General features: G+C 40.1%; 1 long non-coding RNA gene across 1 annotated transcript; it reads right to left on the bottom strand.

Annotated features, from left to right (window-relative positions):
* Positions 1 to 1032: 1032 nt before the first annotated feature.
* Positions 1033 to 14972, bottom strand: LOC121676363. The gene is made up of 4 exons (XR_006020436.1): positions 14852 to 14972; positions 10363 to 10471; positions 6485 to 6569; positions 1033 to 6228 (listed from the first exon to the last, which is right to left on the bottom strand). It is a non-coding gene; the product is annotated as an uncharacterized LOC121676363 (long non-coding RNA).
* Positions 14973 to 20640: the final 5668 nt, after the last annotated feature.

Genomic DNA, 20640 nt, shown 5'->3' with positions numbered 1-20640 from the left:
GGATGATTTTGGTGACAAAGCAGCAACAAAAGCTGTGAGATTTTAGCAAACATATAAAAGTGTCATCTAATAGCTCATCAAACAGCTCTTGTCACACAGATAAACCTTTTATCTCTCTCTTCCAGATTCTAATCAAGGGTACAGTTTGCAAGTTTCTTATATCACTGCAGCAACCAATTCAGCTGGGATTCCCTATGCTCTGGGAAATAAACTCATTTTGACCCAAATGAGCATTTCAGAGCCTTGTTTTATCTTTTCCCATTAACATGTTGGTTATTATTTGTTAGTCAAGGCAACAAGAGTGCATTTTCTCACCAAAGGGACGTGTTGCAGAGCAGACTGTATCCGTTTGTTTGGAGAGTTCTGTATGCAGACGAAAACCAAAATACTTTATGATAAATGTGGTTGTAAGACAAGGTTTTCATTGTGGTTAAAAAAACACTTGAAATACACTGGAATCTTAGGCCTAAAGAGTAAAACTCAAGCATTTTTATTATTTGAAAACTCATTTTATGGTTTTCAGAATGTTTTCTATTATCCAAATATAATATTGACAGTCTAAAATAAATTTTTAGGTTTCTTGTTCTATCATATTCTTATTTGCATGGTGAAACAAATTTCAGTTTGGCTGCGTACAAGAGGTCTGTCCTGGGTTTGCACTCATAACTAATTAGTCACTTTGAAGATAGAAACCAAGTGACAAATGTACCATAGTCTCAGGGCTTAACCTTGAAAATACAGAAATAAAACCTTTATGTCCTGTTTGTATTGCAAGTCTTATGGTTCTTGATAATGGGTTCGATAGTCTTGGGGTTTGCAATTCTTTACTTCAGTTTTCATTTAGCTGATTCCAGTTTCTAGCTAAGATGCTGGCAAGTAGTTTAATATCAGAATATTTTGGGTTATGTTTATACTCATAAACTGAGTAAGGCTTGGGTTCAAGGCTTGAGCTGGATGATTTTCACCCAGACAACTGTGTCTACTTTGGGAAAGTTCACTTGCTAATTACTCCCCATTTATAATTTTCAGCATTTCTTATTTTCTCTGGAGTATCTGGGTGTTCAGGCATATACTGTTATGCAAAAGAGGTAGAAATTGGTGGAAAAGGATGAGTGGTTGGATGTCACCTTCTGAGCGATGTCCCCAGAACAGGCATCGAACACTCACCTGGTTGTCCTCACCTCTGCTTGTCCACAAGGGAGAAACAGGAACTTTTTGGCAAGTTTCTGATGTGATGTGTGATGTTTGTGATGTATTCTCACATTTACTTCCAGATGAGAGGATCCCTAATGACTCCCTCATCCAACACAGGAAGGTTAAGGCAGCCCAAGCTGGATGTGTCACGGAGCTCTTTACCTTTCCTCTCCACAAGAGGGGATTTCCCTTCTGTCTTCTCCAACTGATTGAAGAGGGTTTTTAGGAATTTTTTTCCTTAAGCATTGTTCTTATTAAAAATAGTTTACCACCTTAGACCATAGAAGAAATTCTCTTCTGATCAGGCCTCCTGCCTCAAGCAACTAAATAAATAGCATCCGTTTGATGTACCAAATGTGAAAGCTGCATGTTTACTTCTTCACTTTGAAAAAAACATATAATAGCAGCTACTTTTTTCTTCCCCAAGGTTCATGTTGTTGTAAAATAAACATATGTTTGGGGGCGGGGGAAGAAATGTATACCTTATAAGTGTTTAAAATACTCCCAGTCACCCTGGTTAACAAGCATAACAAAGAGTAATAAGGAAACAGAAGATATCAAAAGTCATTGGCTTTGGTTTTGTTTTATATTTTCTACTGTAAAATAGCTGGCATTGCCAAAGAAAGTAAAAATTGCTTTGAAAATCAGGCATCTGTTTTCGGAGCTTTTGAGACTGCAGGCATGAAATGTAGAAAATATATAAGAAAAGACCCCAGCAAAGAGTCCCGTCCCCCCTTCTCAGAACATGAAAAGCTAAAAGAAAATCAAATCAAAATAAATATTGGAAACCATTTTATGAACCAAAGTTCCTCTTTAAAGCCAATAATTTACGTGGAATATAAGTGGCCCTCAGTTTTCAAACCTGGGCTCATTCACAGCACTTCGCAAAGCTCTTCTCAAGGGAATCCCTGCTCAGCACCTCCTTCTAGAGCTGCACAAAATTTAAATCAGCTGTGATGTAATGATGTTTCTGTGCCACTGACCTATCTAAGCATCACGTAGTGGGGGATTATGTGGAGTGATTAAGATTGCTCATCAAATGCCCTCTCCTTCTCTCCTCCTACTCTGAGAAAGTAGAAATGAAGAATGAGGACTGAGCATCCCAGTACAGATTCTTATTATTTCCTATCTCATCCAACATAAATCAGAAATTCCTATTTGGGACCCAGATGGATCTGCAGCTGGTGTGATTGACACAGCCCCATGGATATCACAGACAGTGGTCATCTGTTAAAAGGAAAATCAGCCACAGCCATGCTGCCCATTCAATTAATTTGGGCAGAGAGGGGTGGAATTACTGTGACGGGTCTTTGAGGACCTGATGCAAAATCCCACTGGAGTCCACAGGTCACCACCAACTTTGAAACAAGAGCCAAGGCAGTTTCCCACTCCTGTGACCAGTTATTGGCATTTTTGTCACACATGCATTCATTCACTCTTTTCCTAAGTTGCTGCTTTAATACACACAGGCTTGAATTGTTGCATTCCTTACGTGGGAATTAATTTTTTGCTTGATTTTCCACCCTTGAGTAGGTCCAACTTTTGCGTGGCTTTGCTAACATGAAACTTTGCAGACATTAAATATATGGACTACCTTTTTATTCTACAGAACAAACATACAGGTCAGGAGAGCTGAACATTTTTCAGGACTGGGCCACAATTCAATATTTTCTTTTAGCCTTATTGTTCCTTTGAACCATTACACTGTTTAACTGTATAATAAATATTTTACTAGCTTCTATATTTTACATGGCACTTCAGTTCTGTGATATGGTCACTTTTAGTTTTCATATTTAATGTGTAATTCTCTAGTTATTACTATTAAGCAGTTTTGCTTCTCTGGAGGAGTCAGCCTTGACAAAATTAAGAGACATTATTTATTAGCAAAGTGTGAGCAAATTGCTGCAGCTGTAATATTTCCCTTGTAAACTATGATTTTTTTAGACATTTTTAACATATTCTGTGACAATCTCAAAAAGAACTTTGAAACCCTGTGAAAACTCTCTCCTGCTGCCTGTTTTCACCATTTATCAACAGCCGTGGATTTTGAATGTCCTGCACTGACAAGAGGACAGGAACGTGCATACATAGAATTTATATTTTATAGCACAGGACCAGAATAATTAAAGGAGAAATAGAAATTGCTGGAGAGGAGGTGAGTGAGGGTGTTGGGACAGAAAATCCTTAAGGTTAGGCCTATCCTGCCTCCTTATACAAACAGAAGAAACATAAATCTGGCACCTGTCTCCCAGAGGGGTTTGGAGGAAGCACGGTACAGGCTGCACGTCAGCCAGGAGCAGACTCGATACCTTTGCTGAATGTAGAGGTTTCGATGATATTAAAATGCAGAGGTCCTGGAAAAGCTACTGCTTCACCCTTACAGCAAGCAGGGAGACCTGGGATTAAGATTTTTAATTTATATAAATTGCACACATAGTTTTATGATGATTTGTGCCCTTCAAATTCTTGCACAATCTGTTCGTAGCCAGCAAAAGATTATATGTTGTATTAAAAGGTTTCTTCTTGGGATTTCCCTCCTTTACCTTAATTGATAGAAAACTTGTATTACCTATTCATATAAAAATATAAGCTATATTAATAAAAAAATAGTTGGGATATTTCTACTTTAAAATAGCTACCTTTGCAAATTGGAAAGGTACACATACGTGTACAATACCACATATTTAAAATTTGCTAAAAACGTGATTTCCACATGCATGATTAATTGTTTTCAAGTGGAAATCTACCTCTAGTAAGTAGTTTAGGGTTAGAAAACCAGGCTTCAAAGGAATTTGGTATGCCTTCTTCACCTTTGAGATTCAAACACTGGAGCCAGGATTGAAAACCAAGGTATTTCAGGTGTCTGCATTTAAAAGACTTTGTTTATGTTAAGGCTTAGGTCACCTTAGCAGGTATGTTTTAATGAAAACATTACCTCTTTATGACCTTTGGGATTTGAAGGTTAAGATGCAGTCACTGGAAAAAAGAATCCTCATTGTCATGGATGAAATCTTTGGCATTAAAGACATCGTTTCTCATTCTTGTGAGTGACTTAGTGCAACAATAAAGTTTGCTCTCTTCACAGAAGAAGTAACATGGAGACTTCTGATTTGCCTTCTTCCCCAGAAGACAATCTGAAACATTAACAAAATTAAGGAATGGCTTAAAAATATTTGAAGACAGACTCCTAAAATGGTCATACTAAATTTTTCTCTAGATAACTGAGCCTCTTTAAGCCTTGCACTGCTCAAATATGAAGAGAATCTATGCTGATACCTGTGTTTTACAGGACTTTACCTAGTTATTGGTGACTTATTTTCATCCTTGTTGCTCAAGGAATATTATCCACTCATTAAAACAAAATAAAGTATAGCAATAACACATTTTTTATAAGTGTCATAATTTATAAACTATGTCAGACATCTGGGACAGAGGTTCTTTATGTCAAATATTAAATCTATTTAGCAGTTTATTTGTAACATATTTGCAACTTCAAAAAGAAAGGAAGAAAGAAAACAGAGCGGGTTTTTTCCTACTTTTTTGCATTAATGAAGCTAACAGCCCTTGTGCATTTGCAATAAGTCAATTGAAGTAAATTACTTTTTACGACTGTTATTAACTTCAGTTGTCACTGGAATGTCATCAGCAAGTTATTCATTGCATTTCCAACTGGATCTTTTAAGTACAATAACATCAGAATTGCTGAAACCCTAACCTTCATTTTTTCTTCTGGGGAACAGGAAGGGTGGAAAGGATCTGTCGGTTCCCTAAATTCAGGTCAAGGCAAAGTGGTAGGAAAAAAAAGCTAATGTTTCAAAATCGTCATTTTACACTAGTTTAAAAGCCTGAGTGATGAGCGAAATACATCATATTTCCACTTAAGCCTTGTACAGACTGAAGAGAAAGATGGGTTTGTGAGGCTTTCTCATGTTACTTATCTACAACAAAATCCAAAACAAAACAGGACTCAGCAACACCTATCTTGTGGCATGTGAGGGAGCCCTGATGTGGGAGGTGAGCAAACAGAGACTGCATTTCTCTCTGAACCTAGGCTCATGCTGTCCAGGCATTTCCCAACTTGGAGAGCAGCCAGCCCTAGGCTGGAAGTGACACAGACCCATTAGTGCTGTTGAAAGGCAGAATGTAGACACCAGGAATATGTGTCTATGTCATCAGACTCACAGGTCCCCCAGGAAAAGCTTCAGGAGAGCTCACTCCAAGGGCTGCTGTCTATAAACAGCATGGGTAAGATCATACCAGGTTTGGATGCCTCCTTTCAAACACAGTTCCAGTGTCTCCAGCCTGCTGACATCACCTTAGAATCAGAGAATTGTTAAGGTTTGAAAAGACCTCTAAGATCATCCAGTCCAATCATTAACCTAGGACTTCCACATGCACCACTAAAACATGTTCCCAAACACCACGTCTACATGTTTTTTGAATGCTTCCAGGGATGGTAATTCCACCTCTGCCCTGGGCAGCCTGTTCCAATACCTGGCCACATTTAGAAGGAAGAAATTTTTCATAATATCTAATCCAAACCTCCACTGGCACAACTTGAGGCCATTTGTTCTCATCTTGTCCCTTGTTACCTGAGGAAGAAGACTGACCCCCACCCGGCTGCACCGTCCTGTCACGGAGTTGTAGAGAATGATGGCATCACCCTGAGCCTCCTTTTCTCCAGGCTGAACGTCCCCATCTCCCTCAGCTGCTCCTCATCACACCTGTGCTCCAGACCCTTCCCCAGGTCTGTTGCCCTTCTCTGGACACACTCCAGTCCCTTGATGTCTTTCTTGTATGAGGGACCGGGAACTGTGGGAATTTCACTTTTCTACACTAAATATAGGGTTAATAGAAGAGCTCTCATCAGTGGAGTTCTTCACTGATGCAAACTTGAAGCCATTGGTATCTCCTCAGCAGGATGTGAAGTGTCTGCTACAAGATTTCTGGTGTGGGTATGGACTTCATTTGAAGCAGGAATACTTTCCAGTCTTTCCTTCTTCCGTGTTTCCAAGAGGGATCATTGTAACTCCACTGGAAGAGAGGAATGGTAGGAAAAGGTTGCTGCAGTGCTTATTTGAAGGAAATTACTGGGATAGGAAGAGGTAGAGAGTCAGGCAGTGAGGCCTGGTCCTACTGGATACAGCAGGTGTAAGGACAAGGCCAGGCCAGAAAAGCAAAGAATACCCCAATACAGGGGATACAGCAGGCTGGGTTGTAAATAGTGGCGCATTTGCCGGAGCTTAGTCCCATTCCTAAATCCCCATGCATGGAAATGTCATTTACAAACCTGCAGTCCCTCTACACAGCTCCTGTTCTCCGACCCCAGAGACCAGCTTTTGGGTAAGAATGTCTGTGTGGTTCAGTTTCTTGATCTGGAAAAGAAAGTAATTTTCTAAATTATTCTGGGTCTTGAATGAGTTCCTGCTTCTGCTGTTCCAGCATTGACATCAGGAATAGACAAGGTTTTCAGGAAAAGCAAGAATCAGGGACTACAGCTAGAAGGTGAGCTGAACAAAGGTGAAAAGGTAAAAGAAGAGCTCAGACAAGGTTAAGATGTGTCTGTAATAAGTTTAGCTTTAAAGTAGCTTCCTCAGGCATTGCTAGCAGCAGGGAGTTGAGCAGAGTTGCAACCTTGCTCCTCTGTCAGGCTTTGCAATTTGGGCTTTTCTCTCACTCTGCTGCATGCACTACCCAAACAAGTCAGTGGGAATTAGCTCAGAGGTATCCACACGTGGTGCAGTCACACCTTGTCCTGCCCTAAGTCACAAGAATGGAAAATATCTACAGCTTCTTCCTGGAATGAGAAAAATAGCCTTTCCCAGTACATTGAGGTCAGGACACCGCTGGAAGCTTGAAGAGGCAGGAAGTTTTAGCTTTGGAACTTCTTTATATAAGGGAAAAGAGTTCTTTGTGTTTGGCAGGAGAACAACAAAAGTCTTTGCTTTAATAACATTCTAATAATACGTAATATTATATACATTTGGCTAGTAAAATGCACCACAAATTGCTTTTGTTGAGCACTTGAGACAAACATTATAAGAAAGGAAGTCCAGTACTTGGCCAAATATGCAATTAGCTGCCACCCTGAAGCAGGATTTGAGCTCAGTGTATTATCTTTTCAGGATTAAAGAGGTGGCAGTTAAAAATAGGAAGCCATAATTAAAAAGACGAAAAGATTTAAGAGTACTTGTGGTGAAACTCCTCATACATGACACAAATTACTGTTCTGCCAGATAGAAAGAAGAAAGGAGGTGAAAAGAGCAGAGAATCTGATCTCGTCTTAAATCCAGCTGGATCCTACAGGCAAAATTGCCTGACCACATGCCTCATAGGGTGGTATCCCAGGCAGAATTGCCTCCTACAAATCATTTCCATGACAGTGAATTCATAAGAGCACCCATTCTCTTGGTTGCCTTTCAAGTCAAGTGTAGTAGTCCTGGAGGCTTCAGTGGCATTTGACTTCGGTTTTCATTTGAATCCACCAGCAATTTTGCCATCAACCCTTTTGTAAACAAGATCAGGATCTAAATCACTGGGGTAGGTTTCCAGCCAATATAAATTGCCTTCATTACAAGATAGGGCTGTAGCAATTCCACTTTCAAGCTGCAACAATTTGCACCATGGAGTTATGACAACGCTGCCTTAGGGGCAGGATAAATTGCCCCATATAGCAATGGCATTTTTTTTATCTGTAAAAGATCTGCCCCTTGTTTTAGAAATACAGGTGATGCTTACAATCATATGCATCAAACATTTCTTTCCATTCGATTTGAGCCAGCAGGGCTTTTGCCACTCACAATATAAAGGATAACATTCAGCTCTTAATCAAATAATGGGAGAAACCACATGTTTCAAAAGAAAAAAAGAATATTAAGACTATAACATCTGCTTTACAAAATAATCTGGCCTTTGTTTACTGATGATGTGGTTACAGACAGTAAGAAGGCAAGATTTAAAGTTAATATAAACATTAAATTCTTTTCTCTGGCATGAGAATCCTTTTATTACCTTTATTAAAAAGTCAATAACATTATAATAATTTAAAAAATAGATTCTGAGGAAAAAAAAAAAAAAGGAAACATAAAAACCCAAACACTCATCTGCCAAAGAAGACTTATGCTTGCATGAGCTGAAGGTTGATGTCAGACAAATTTCACTGAAGAGGAGATTTATAAACATGTTGTAACTCTGACAAGCTGGGCTTTGTATCTTGGCAAAGGAAAGTTTAAGAAAATACCCATGTACACAGGCACACACACACAAACACACATCTACATTGTACATTGGGTTTAAAGGTTTATTGCTCCAGAAAACTTATTGAAAGAGATTATGTGTCTCATCTTGTCTCCTTTTAAAAATAGAGCACTTATATGTGTTTTTTATTATCTTGTTTTAGGATTACCTTAATCCTGCCCAAAAATTTTCACCACTTCCCCCTAGTGCAATTTGCAATGGTAATCTGTTTGCAAAGGGTAATGTTAGAATAACTGTAAATATCTTCCCAACAGAACCCAAACAATCAAAACAAAAGCTGCAGCTCAGGGGAGCTTTGGTGTGCCAAAACCCAAGCTCACTTAAGCAAACCCTGTGATGGATAACAATCCAAATCATGTCACTGAACCATGGGAAGTTGCAAAGTGTGGGATAAACCCGAAGAAACTTCTGTTTGCTGGGAAAATCCTGCCCTTATTTCATTTTCATGTGGTCTCATGGGTAAAACTGAGGATGATTTGGATCCTTATGTGGTTTTCTACACAAACGTAGACACTTATCTAAAAGATGAAAATAACCAGCTTTTTTATTATTTCTTTTGAAGAAAATTTTGCAGATTTTTTTTAAAATTTATATTAATTTGGTTTTTATTTCATTAGCCTGTGTGTAGAGCAGGCAGTGGATACAGATATGGAAATAGATCCTCTGTGTTGTACCAAGGTGTCCAAGTCCCTTCCTGTCCTGATCAGAGATAGATAGGAGTGTGTTACACCTCCCTATTTAATCCATGTACACAGTCCTCCTTCACGTGGAAATTTTGGGGATGAAGGGTTCTGTGTTTACTTGGGACTCATGTCTTCAGCATCACATCACAGTTAAAGCATCCTCAGGCCTACCAGATTAGAAAAAGCTTAAAGAACCATATTTCCACTTAAGACATGGTTAAAATCAACATGTTTAATAAACAAATTAAATAATAACTTCATCTGTTTGGAACTGAAAACCTGATAATGAGAAGTGAGTTAACTCTAAACTGTCCAGTCCAAGACCAAGGAAATTGCATTTACCTGGCTGCAAGCTGAATTTAAGGAGATTTGTTTTGCCGGTGAACCCAATCGCTGTTCAATCCCAACTTCTTGAGAGAAAATATTAAGCCAGGAACAAATAAAAGCTTGAGCATGCTCATGTGCATGACTAATTTTGTGTGATGGGTTGCTTTGTTGTGCCTACTGCTACCTGCTAAAACACTGGGGAAGATAATGGTGGGCTGGGGAGAATAGATGAAAATGTATCTTTCCTTATGGATTTTTCTGTTTGATTTCAATTTCATTCATGATCAATATTTGACTTCTAATTTAGATTTTCGTCATCAGGAGTATCAGGATCATCTCTGGATCTCAGTTTCCCCATCTGCAGAGCAGAGAACACAAATACACACACGATGGCTTCAGGGGGCACAGGAGATGCTTACAAAGTGATTGGGGTGTCTCAGAGTGAAAAGCAACCTCCATAGTAGAGAGATAAGCTCCAAACCCCCCCATCTGAGGGCAAACTGAAGGATGTGCATCTTGATAAAAGTCCAGAAGCTGGTCTTCAATTCTGGGGGTAGATTAAAGTTAGGATGCAAGTTTCCATGGGAGCTAAATGTAGGAGTGAGGATATGTCAAAAACTACCTCCATTCCTTTTGCAGGTTAGACTCAAGGAGGAAAGTGGCCTGAAGCACTGAGGCCCTTCCCATAAAGGGCAGTAGAAAGCTGCCTTTGAGTAGACAATGCTGGGCAGAGGGCTGAAACTTCAGCCAAAGGGAAAAGGATATTCCTGTTTAATATTTTAGATCTTTGAGACAACAGATCTGCATTAGAAAAATACACATCTCCCTCTCTCCGTCCCTTTTTCACATATCCCTTCTTCACCTATGCTTTATAATCAGTTGTTACTGTTTTACTACATACCTGAGTCTTCACAAATACTCAGAAAATATGGTTTGGCCTTCCAGGTGCTGCCATACAGCCAACACAAAATTCTTTATCAGAATTTTCTCTATGGTGGAATAAAACCTTCCTGAAATGGAAGAATTAAAAATACACTTGGTCAGGGAAGAGGATGAGAGATGAAGGGGGGAGGAGAAAAAGGTGGGCTCATTAATCTGCTCTAATAATAAATCCTTATCACTTATGCATTTCAGTTACTCCTTCAGCCTCCACGTTCTATATTTAAATACATCTGCTTCACACATGCTTTGCCAATTAGCTGGTGATATTAACTGTTCAGCACTATCTATTAACACATGGCACTGCTGAACGGCGGGAGAGACAAGCTTGACCAGGAGAGATAGTCATTCATGAGGCACACATTTCTCTCTATAACTCCAAAGTAGGGAGATAGGAAAGCGGCACAGCAATTGACCTCGGTTGTACATCAAGGCTAAATAGACACAGAGTAAATTACAGACAAGTGAGACAAGCTACTAACTGTTCCTTTAGCAGCCCATAATGTCAGTAATTCTATTACAATGATTGCTGCTTATGCAATGCAGTTGAGATGTAAATTTTTCTTTTTTTTTCCTGTCTCTGTCTCTCTGTCTGTCCGCATTGTAAAATTTTTAGCCCAGTGATGGAAGACATACATTTATCTATTGCAGCAGGGGAGGATTTTAGATTGGGTATTGGGAAAAATTTCTGCATGGAAAGGGTTGTCAAGCATTGGAACAGGCTGCCCAGGGAAGTGGTTGATTCACCAGACCTTGAGGGGTTTAAAATTTGTGTAGACATGGTGCTTAGTGTCATGGTTTAGTGGTGGACTTGACCGTGCTGGGATAATAGTTGGGATCGATGACCTTAAAGGTCTTTCCCAACCTAAATGATTCTGTGGTTCTCTATATGGGCAAGAAAGGGTCATTGTGATCAACTTCCAAGAGACACTTACAAATCACATAGGCACAGATCTTCCCTGAACAGATTCCTGCTTTAACTAGAGAGCAACATCAAAACAGTTTTTCTGGTGTATCAGGCAACAGAAAAAGATATCTCAGTATTGAAATGGCTTTAACCTCTTGCAACATGATAATGTAAAGGTTTTCCAAACTGAGGTGTATAACATGGAATTAATGCCAGAATAGCAGTTATTCTTAGATATCTCAATTAAGCACTAGATCTGTATTATTTATGAGGAGATCTTGGACATCTAAATCATCTAAGTCACCTAAATTAAGGTGTCTCAAACTGTAAGCAGCAGCACACCTTTTTCATTGCCTAATAATATCTATGCCCAGCTGAAATTACTTTGGATGACCTGACTGTCTTTCATTGCTTCTCAAGAAAAATGTGGGTGTCCCCTGGATTTTGTATCAGGTCTTGTGTAGATGTCTCAGAGGCCCGATGACATATCAGCAACTAAACTGAATACCCACAATCACACTGGGGGAAAACGACCAGTTGTGTTTCCAAATTAAATCTAAGCTGAGCTCCAGAGAAACAAGTTGTTTCAATGCATAGAAGCAGAGAACAAGAAGGAGAAATTCGATTTCTTACCACCTCATCACTTATTCTTTGCATGCCGACAATTAGGTAGATTCACCATCCACCTCAGTTTACACCTCTAACAACTCTGACATCATCTGGTGGATGGTGGTGATAAAATGGATGTGGAATTTAGTTTTTGTGATGCTCTGGTTAAGGAGTGCTTGCTGTCTCTGCTTGGCAGGTCATGAAGGGCAGGATTCATCTTTCTTATTTTATAGGCATCTGTAAGTGGCCTTGTTAGCCATTCAGGTCACTGACTAAGTGCCTGAGGCAAAAGGACAGAATCAGCCTCTGGAAGTGCCTCTATCTCAAGGATCTCTAGAAGAAGCCTGAATTAGCATAGATGAGATTGAATGACTACTTAGACAATTAAAGTAAATAAAGATATGCCCTTTCCCCTTTCTTCATCTTTCATTTGTTTGCTTGTCTCGTGATACATCAGGAAGTAAAGACACATCAGATAAAGACATATCAGGAGGCAAAGTGAGAGCTGAAGGGCATTCCCATCATAGCCAGTCCACAACATGGCCATGCTCTGTTCAGTCTGGCCTATCTTCCCCTGTTTCTAAGGTCATAGCTGACAACAACTGAAAAAATGCTGGACTACAGCTAGACAGGGCAGTAATTGCTATAGGAAGAGTATTTATCCAAAATGGGGTAGTTCTGGGGCTGTTTTAGCTTTCTTTCAGAAAGAAAAATTGAGATACCCGTAGAAGACTTTCTTCCACACTGAGTGCTAATTTTCTGCGCTCTTCAAGTCATAAAACACTTTGCTCAATAGAGTTATAATGCAAATACAATCCATGCTCTCATTTAGTTATTTTTTAGGCCCCAAAAAGGTCAAAGCCTGTAAGAAGGAAAAAGCAATGAAAAAAATATTATTCCAATTATTAAATGGAAAGAAAATTGGGTTCAATTCATGGTGAATTTAAAAGCAGGGACAAATTTCTATTATTTTGTGAATTTTCACAGTGTAATTACTGACAGACCGTGAAGCTACATGAAGTTGCTTGGAGGATTTGGTAAATGAGAACCAGGCTGATTCTCATTGTTTGAGTTACTGGCACGTGGAAAAGTGAAGAAATAAAAATGTCCATCTTCCAAGAAGAGTTGATGCCCTTGGATGACATCAAAGACTCTGTTTACAAATAGATAAATCAAGGTTGCCTAAACACAGGTGCCTGGACTCCTTGATCACCCTGGGGAAGTTCAGACAGCTCCATGACATGAAGAAGGATTTGGGGTAGACCTGTACCACCCTGCATTTGCAGCAGCTGTTGACAGTACAATACCTCACATATATATGTCTGAAATGTCAGTTCTTAGGCAAATGAATCCTACTCAATATGTCAAAACCAAAACCCAGCAATTATTTGGAATTAAAACCTATTCTATGTACGCAGCTGAGCGTGAGCGTTGTGCAACGGGTGAAGGCAAATCGTTGCATTTAGTCACGCAGCATTAGTGAGGGGTATTTGTACTACCTGTGTTTACACAGCTACACTAGAAAGCTCAACACTGCAAACTGTCTGTTCAGACGAGAAAGACAAGGGGATGATTCAAACAAGGGGTCTATTGCACGTTTAAATAGTGCTCTGAAGAACCCTTTCACTCCTCTTTGCCTACAGAGGGGCACAAGCACATTCTTCACATCCAACAGGCTCTGAGCTACATGGTCAGGCTGGTCCTTCTCTGGTCTGGAACATCAAATCCTTCATGGATGTTTATAGACCTACACAACAAAGAAGGGAAGGTCCTAGATGTTTTGAAATCTTAATCCTAAATTTGATTCTGCCCCTTCTGTGCTGTGGGAAACTCACATAAGCACCTCTTGCTGATTTGTAAGAAGGGATGACTGTGCACAGCTACCTTCCCTGTCAGGTTCTGGGAAGGATTATGGATACAGTAACTTAGAAGCCCTTTGAAGTATAACAAAAAAAAAAAAGTCATAGAAGTACTAAAACATATTGTTAAAGAAAGTGGTCATGGAACATGTAAGAGGAGCTACTAAGTCTTAAGTCACATGAATACACTTTATAGAGCACATTATTTGAGCTCTGCAGCCCTGAGTGAAGCAAGCCCCCATGCACGATCTCTAATTATAGGTATACACAGAAAGGGTCGCAGGAAGCTAAAATGTACAGAAACATCAGCCCACAATGTCCTGCAGGAACTAAACCACACTGTGTGAGGGGAAACTCATGGCACATCTGCTCAGCTGACATAGCAGACACCTGAATTACATCTCTGAGTGCAGACAAGGGTGGCTCTAGTGGAAAGTGTCCCTACCCATGGCAAGAGAGTTGGAACTAGATGATCTTTAAAGTCCATTCTGTGATTCTGTGCTTCTATGGCTGCAACTCCAAAACAATAATAGAAGCCTTCTGTATCTAAATCTTTTTTGCATGCAATTGCAATTGAAAAAAAAAAAAAAAGAAAAAGGTCAGCTGGGAACAGGATGAAAGGTGTTTTTACCCGATTCCCAAACATTCTGGATAATGAGGGTATACCCACAGAGATCTGTGACTATGTCTGTTTGGGGAAAACACTCACAGGCTGACTCAGATGAGGTTTGTGATGGAGATACAGTACAGAAAAATCACTGCTGTTTGGTACCTTCAGAGACAGCAGAAGCTATAAAAGTGACAAGTGCTTGAGATAAAGTGAGAAAATTTTGGCAAAATCGAGATCCAAACCGTGGTTCCCTAAAAGAGAGAAAAGTGTCTCCACTTTTAGACAGGCATATGATCAAGTTTTGATATGGCTCTCCTTTTTCTTTTAAATAAGAACTATCTGCACTTTATTTGATTGATTTCCTGTGCTCTCTAGGAAAGCACTCAATACCATGCCTAGTCTGAAGCCCATGGAAATGGAAGGATCACATATTAAATATTAAATATATATTAAATCTTAGACTCACAGTAGTCTCTCGCTGCCCACTTCACCCTTCTCAGCACCTCCAGGTTGTGCTTAGGGATGAAGAAAGGAGTTGATTGACTGGATCCATCATGCAGCACCTGGGTCTGAAGACCTGTGGGAACCTATGCTGCTGTGTTGGAGATGAGGGTGAGTAATCCAATGAAAACTAGACCAGCTGGGACATGTCATGACCTGCCATGTGTTATGTGACCTGATAAACTGAGTGACCCTACAACTCCAGCTAAAACATGGAGTGTCATGCTCTGGAGCAAAAGAAAGGAAAAGGTCTCCAATAAGCTCTGGAACAAGTCTGTATGGATCTGAGAGGTGCCCTGCTTTTCTTGTTCATTGGGGGAACCTTGAAGACAAATTTAAGCATTGTGAAGGAAGGAGTCCAAGACTGTTTGTAATCATCTATTTCTGCTCTGTTTTGAAATTCTGCCTGGTTTAAAATCTATTAAGTCTTAACTCCTTCTTTAATGCATATCATATAAAAAACTTTTACTCTTAAAAATGTTTCTTTGAATTCAGTTCTTCATAAAAGAGTAATTCATTATTACTGAGGATAACACCAATGTATAATCCCTTTGTGATCCTTCGAACAGGGACTGTGGGAATGATAATTAAGTCACTTTGCAGCAAGCACACCTGTGAAGCAGGTAAACATTTATTAGGTAATTTAAAAAAATTAATTAAAAAATGTTTGTTGTGTTCTGTGCAGCTTTTCTTTTCCTTGAAGGCACAGAGAGATGAAGCAACCACGACCTATATTATGAAATTAGAATGTAATTATTGCTTTAAGTAAAACAAAGCCCAGCCTCACACAAAAGGTGTGGAAACTCAAATTGCTAAATGATCCGATCGTAGTCACACTTGGTAATCAGCTCCAGTGTTTTCTTGGCAGGGTCCTGCTATGAATTATGATGGGAAAATGAAAAGACATGTCTTGTTCCATGCCGTTGCCATGTAAATGTATGGATCATGTGGAGATATAAACACTGGAAAGGTCTTGAGTTACGCTGCCTGTGAGTAATTGCCATCTCTGTAAGCAGGCTGTTTGGAGTTGTTAGAAATAGGAAAATTATGCCTTTTGTTCAAGATTTGACAATGTGGAAGAGCCCTGCCAGACCTGTCTTGTTTAATCATGTTAGTTCAGCAGCAAAACGAACAGCTTCTTTTGAAGGGAACTCGGAGTTCCTGGAGGAGGGGGAGGAGGCTGTAACTCAGTGTGTGCTCTCCTAAGCCATTCACACTGTTCTGCTGTTAATGTGAAGAGCCTTGCAGGGATTCCAGGCTGCATCATTTTGAGGAGAAAGCAGTCTTAAAATCATCTTGTTCCTGAGATATCCACAAGTGTCTTTTCACAAAGCAGAACATTAACCCTGTTCTCGTTATCTTCTGTGCTGGGGGGTTGTACATGCTCACATGGAAGATCATCCATAAGGAAATGCAAGGAAATATTGTGATCCCCATGGGACACTTGGGGATCTGAGACACAGAGAGATTAATGTCTTTGTGCCTATTCAGCATATACAGGGCAGAGACCCAAGGTAAACAAAGCAGGCTGCAGGGGATGGCTCAGTGAGTATTTACCCTGACCCCTGCCAGGCTGTGGACAGTTCTGCTCCTGCCACCTCCAGCCTTCTGCATATCCCTCCCAGGTTATGCAGAAGGTGTGCCAGCAAACACCTGCATGGCAGCACATCCAGGTGAAGGGGTTGGTCTGACATGTGCAATGAGAATAAAAACAGGAACAAAGAGATCCAATCTGGATCTGACAAGCACCAGGCAATTAAAATTTAATATATTAAAGGTGTATTTCTACACATATAAATTAAAAAAGAAGCCATGTCTTCTCTAACATTACCTTAGACAATTTTGTTCAGTCACCTCCATCTGCATAGTCTGTTTTCAGACCAACCCAGATACTGGTCAAGATTATGGTTTTCAGGAATAATTGTTTCTGAGGGAGAGGGAACACTGCCTGGAGTTTACTCAAACTTTTCTCCCTGATCCCACGACTTCATTATAGCCCTTAGCAAAAGGCATAATCGGGGAAGGTGAAGGACAGGATTCAGGCATTCTTGGTACTTTTCACTTTGTCTGCTTGCTATAGAAGCAGGGAAAGAAGAACAAAAACTACAAAATTTGTTACCTCGTGTATCACCCAGGTCTTGACATTAAGAGACATCCCCTCAGAGCAGAAAGTTGCTAAAGGTTTTTTGAGTAGCTAAAGAAGGATGCCTGACTTACCACATAGTGTAGGCCACAGTATTCTAAAGTCCACTTTGAAGGTAAACATGTCTTTTAGGGGAAAAATATTCAGTCTTTAATTTTAAGTGCCCAACAATAGGGAAAAATATTTTTTGAAAGCATCAGTTTGCTATTTCAGTTGTTTGCTGGGTTCATGGTTAAACCATACTTCTTTTCCATCTGAATTTTTCTGTGTCCTATTTTCATTTATTGGATGTTCTTAGACTTCTGGCCAAAGAAAAATATCTTTGTCATGTAGGTGTATACAAGCTGAAATCACTGCTCAGCCTTCTCTTCGATAAAAATACAGATTGAGTTCATGGCATCTTTCGTGCCAGTGCAAATCCACGCTTCAATATTTCATCATCCTGATGACTGACCAAGGTGTGAACATGACCAAGATGTGAACAAAGGACTCATACCTGAAGGGAAAAATCATACCCGTAAAGGATATACACCCACAGATTAAAGACCTCACAGCCCATGATGCACCCTGGACACTCAAAAGCTATACAGGAGTTATGGCTCCTTTCTCCCCAGCTGTGTTCCACATCAGCACTCCCTATTACACTGTGGGCTCCATATTTTATTGTGAAAGTTGTTCACTTTCTTCTCATCAGAGCAACCTCCAGCCTTAAGATTTATGCAGATTAAACATGGGTCAATTTATATTTTTTCATAGTGGTTAACTGCTCTGTAGCACACTCCAAGCCATACCTGAGGGTCAGGACAAGGTGTGGGCAGCCTCAGCCACTCGTAGTTGCGCCATCTGTGGGCAAAAACCTCAGAACTCTGAAAGGAAAAGCCAAAAGACATCTGGGAGAGTGATAATTTCAGTACTCCCAGTTACAAATACTCCATACTTTTCTTTATGTGTTGGTGTTGCTGGTTCTTCATTCATTTGTTGCTTCTTTAATATCATGTCTACATTTGTATTTTTCTTCTGGATTGAAATAGAGCAGTTCAGGCAAAAATTTTCCAAACCTTTGAGTCCTGGCCCAAGCCTCTGTCGTGTTATTCTTCTTAGAATCTGGAAGTCAAAAATTTTTCAAAAATCCAAATTTCAACAGTTCTTCTCTAAAACTAATGAGAAGTAAGGGAGCACCCTACCAGCCGTCTTGTATTACCGGAATAATCCTGTCAGGTTTGCCTATGCACCTTCTCATGCCACCAGTCTTATTTCATCCACTCCGAATTAAATTGGATACATAAAAACATCCATGAAATGAGGTCTGCTTGTCCTGGTGGGAGAGACCCGCCCAAAACTAATGAGATGCAGAGCCTCAAGTGAGTTATAAACTACATGTGCAGCAAAATCAAACACACCCACAGTGCTCCCACTGGGTGTTCTCTGTTCATGCTCTATCCACCAGATATGGCTGACAGAGTCTTTCTTCTCCACTGTAATTTCATTCAGCAAATTGAAAACATGGGGCACCTCCACCTAGTCCCTGACCCATGAAACCACAGGAGAGTAAAGGAGAACATGTCAGAATAAAACCAGTGGTGTGTATAAAATGAAGGCTCTGGTCTGCAGGCAACTGTACACTTATCAAGTGAGATAACCCACATCCCAAAGCATTTTCTTCCCATTACTGGTTTTTACAGAGGAAGCAGAAGTTGCTGAGGAACTAAAGCATTCCTGACAGTGGAATTCTGAGTCTTGGGGATCTATTTGCAAAAAGTGCGCAAGATCATACCTTGGTGCTTCTCACCAGGCCTTGACAAACACATGGGCCTCATGTATTGCCCATCCAAGAAAAATGGGTACATTTATTACTTTTAACAAGAAATGAAAGAACCAGAGAAACTCCAGTTCTGTGGATTTTGCACATCCAAACTGACTAAACTATGTTTTTGATGGATTTGGTCTGATCAGAAAGCTTGTTCTTTTTAAAGGAAGGACTCTACTCACTAATGTCTTTACTTAGGTACCCATTCTCTCCTGCAGTCTACAAGGTACCTTCACAGTCATTGTATAGCAACATAATTTATCTGCCTTGGGTAGAATTCCGACATATTTCTCAAAATGGAGGGCTGGAGCACCTCTGCTATGAAATCAGCCTGAGACAGTTGAAGCTGCTCAGCTTGGAGAGGAAAAGGTTCCAGGAAAACCTCAGGCCCACTTTCAGTGCCTAAAGGGAGCTACAAGAGGGCTGGGGAGGGACTTTTGACAAGGACATGGAGGGATAGGACAAGGGGGAATGGCTTTAAGATGAAGGAGGGCAGGATTAGATTGGATATTAGGAAGAAATTCTTTACTGTGAGAGTGGTGGGGCCCTGACACAGGTTACCCAAAGAAGCTGTGGAAGTGTTCAGCCCTGGAAGTGTTCAGGGTCAGGCTGGATGGGACTTGAGGGAACCTGGTCTAGTGGAAGGTGTTCCTACCCACAGCAGGGAGGGCTGGAAGTAGATTACTTTAAAGGTCTTTTCCAACCCAAACTATTCTATAATTCTACAGCTGTCTTAATTTACAGACTTTTGAAACAGTCTCCTTTCATAACTATTAGCACTCATGTGACTTTCCCCTGAGTCCATCATTTACAGCTTAAAATGTGGATTTTATAAAGCTGAAAGGTTCTTATATGGTTTTATGGACAATTTGCTTACTTATTTACCTAATACCTGTTATGCTGAGTGTCTAATCTTCTGTGGGACATTTTTTTCCCTATGGCAGCTGTCATATGCAGTATAGGTGGATCTGCTAATGAAACCTGTTATTAATACTGTCCAGCACTTCCTGTTATAAGACTCCTTTTGTGCTGTTTGTAATTATCTGCAATTTTCAAATTTCAACTGAGTAGGCCAGAAGGACTTACTAAGGTATTATTAAGCTGTTACATGCTTTAGGTTGGTGGAGACTGTTTATTTTAATCCAGTACACTCAAATGAGCAAGAGTCATTACTATGGCTCAGCCTGAGCTGAACTGACATGTCAAGGAGTTTGGTGGCTTTAGGAGGAGCTTGTAGGCTCCCTGTTATCCTGCAATGTCCCCAGTGAGACCAGAAAGAGCAAGGAGAAGGTACCCATGTATTCTATCACTCTGGTTGTGCAGTTCAGATCCCCAGTGCTCAGATACTCAGCTTTCCTGGAGACACCTGCATGCCAAAACCTAAAAATAGATGTCTCAGTCTGTGAACTGAATCCTACCCTCTCAAAAGTAGATGAGATGAATCCCATCTAAACTCTCCAAATGTTGAAAACCCAAAAGATTCTTAGGAAGAAAAGATAATATTTTGCTGGAGTATTTCCAGTAACATTTAGCAAGGAGAAGCATGGAAATTCCCAGGAGGAAACCAATCACTCTGTCATTAACAGGTAATAAATAATGGTGGAGAGGACCACCCACTGAACAATGAAGATTAAACAAAATTTTGAGTAGCTGTTCAGTGAGTGAGACTCAGCCAATCTTAAATCTGAATAAGGGAAAAGACTTTTTGAGTAGGATACACGTGCAAAGTAGGGTGTGGAAACTGAGAGGAGTTTAATGTGAATACATGCAGGTGAGAAAATCTCCACTGGTACCACTCCAGGGT

The sequence above is a fragment of the Corvus kubaryi genome, unplaced genomic scaffold, assembly GCF_017639235.1.
Source record: "Corvus kubaryi isolate FWS band 111438036 unplaced genomic scaffold, C.kubaryi_AGA036_p1.0 135, whole genome shotgun sequence".
Lineage (NCBI taxonomy): Eukaryota > Metazoa > Chordata > Aves > Passeriformes > Corvidae > Corvus > Corvus kubaryi.
The sequence above is the reverse complement of the archived record's forward strand: the minus strand, read 5'-3'. Positions and strand labels throughout refer to the sequence as shown.